The sequence below is a fragment of the Ictidomys tridecemlineatus genome, chromosome 6, assembly GCF_052094955.1.
Source record: "Ictidomys tridecemlineatus isolate mIctTri1 chromosome 6, mIctTri1.hap1, whole genome shotgun sequence".
Lineage (NCBI taxonomy): Eukaryota > Metazoa > Chordata > Mammalia > Rodentia > Sciuridae > Ictidomys > Ictidomys tridecemlineatus.
Genome location: NC_135482.1, coordinates 127,336,780 through 127,338,652, shown reverse-complemented (window position 1 = coordinate 127,338,652; position 1,873 = coordinate 127,336,780).

Sequence of the window (1,873 nt, the reverse complement as noted above, 5' to 3'; positions counted from 1 at the left end):
CAACAAAACACTTCTGAGGATTGCTACATTGAGGACCAAACCTTCAGCACATGAACCTTTAGGGGTACGTTTCACTTCCAAACTATAACACTACACAGTTCAGATCCCATATGTCTATGTCACCATGTTCAGATACCTTAGTTTCTTAGCTCTTACAACTCTCTGAAGGACCTTACACTTGCTGGTTCACCTAATAGAAATGCTTTGATATCATATGTTCATAGGTTTCACACCCACATTTCTGTAGAGATAGGACTGTGCTTGAATACATTACATAATTTAACACCCATTCTTCTCAAAATCTCTGAAATGCATAAAATCACTCTTGATGCTATTAGTAGGCTTAATATTTTTTTTTTCCTGTGAAAAAGTTATTTGATGCATTGCCTGTAACTTTTTTATAGTTGCTTACTCTTTGTTTCCCAACATGAGACTCAAAGATGTAGGAGAATAGGTACTTTCTCTCCCCAATGTGAAACAGATTAATAAATATTCAAACAATTCTGTTCATTTTTCTTGAAATTAATTTTTCTTAAAGATAAATGAATGACTCAATATTTGGCGCATTTTTTCACAACTTCCTGTATAAAATTTAATATTTTGGAGGGCTGGGGTTGTGGCTCAGCAGTAGAGCACTCACCTAGCATGTACGAGGCACTGGGTTTGTTCCTCAGCACCACATAAAAATAAATAAATAAGGTATTGTGTTCAACTACAACTAAATAAATAAATAATAAATTTAATATTTTTCTGGATTTGTTGTTACATATTTGTTTTTCTCATACAAAGAATAAAAATTCAATCTAAATTTTCTAATTAAGTTGTGTGTGATCAACTGTGTTCATTTAGAAATGGGTACTAGTGAAGATCTCTGCTGAATTTAAATGCAATTCTTTCATTAATATATTCATTTATTAAAGTACAAAATAGATCTACATAGCTGTGAATCAGCTCCAGTTATCAAGGAGTAATTCTAACATTCTTCCATATATATATTTTTTCTTTGTTTTCATTGATACATTAGGACTATATAAAATAGTGAGATCCATTGTGATATATTCATAAGAGTGTACATGTGTGTATGTAACTTTTTTTTTTCTAACCCATAGGAACTTTACCACTGAGCCACATCTCCAGCCATTTTTATTTTTTTATTTTGTGATAGGGTTTTGCTAAATTGCTGAAGGCCCACTAAGTTGTTGAGGCTGGCTTTGAACTTGCAATTCTCCTGCCTCAGCCTCCCAAATTACTGGGATTATAAGCAAATGTTCTAACCCTACTATAAAGTAGTTAATACTACTTTTTTATTTTCACATTACCTAATGTTTTATTTAGCCTTTACTTGTTTACCTCTCTTTATATACAATAAAACAACTATTTAATAACTTAATAATGTGATCCACAACATTTCTAGTATACTGAATGAGGCTGGATAATCACAATTGCTACATTTATTTATATATATAAATGTGAGGTATAATATTTATTCTTAGCACTTAAAATTTTATTGTGAAAGAAAGAAACAAATGATGTACACAGCAACAACTGCAAAGCCTTGAAAGACTATGATTAAGTTCACTTAAATATGAAATTCAAAGGTGAATGAGAAGCAGTAGGAGAAAGAAAAAAAATAAGGAAATGGAGTAGGAAATAAAAGTATTGACACACTGACACAGAGGACTCGACAGGCTGGGGTCTCAGAAGAGAATATAATGGTTCTTGAATTCATCCATGAAGAACAAATATGGTTTAAATGAAAAACAGGCAGAACAGATGTTCCCATCTGAAGTGCTCAGGATGAAAGTTCAAGAATAAGGACTTCCTGCAGTCCCACAGATAAGTGACTCAATTAAGATCATAATACCAGAAATAC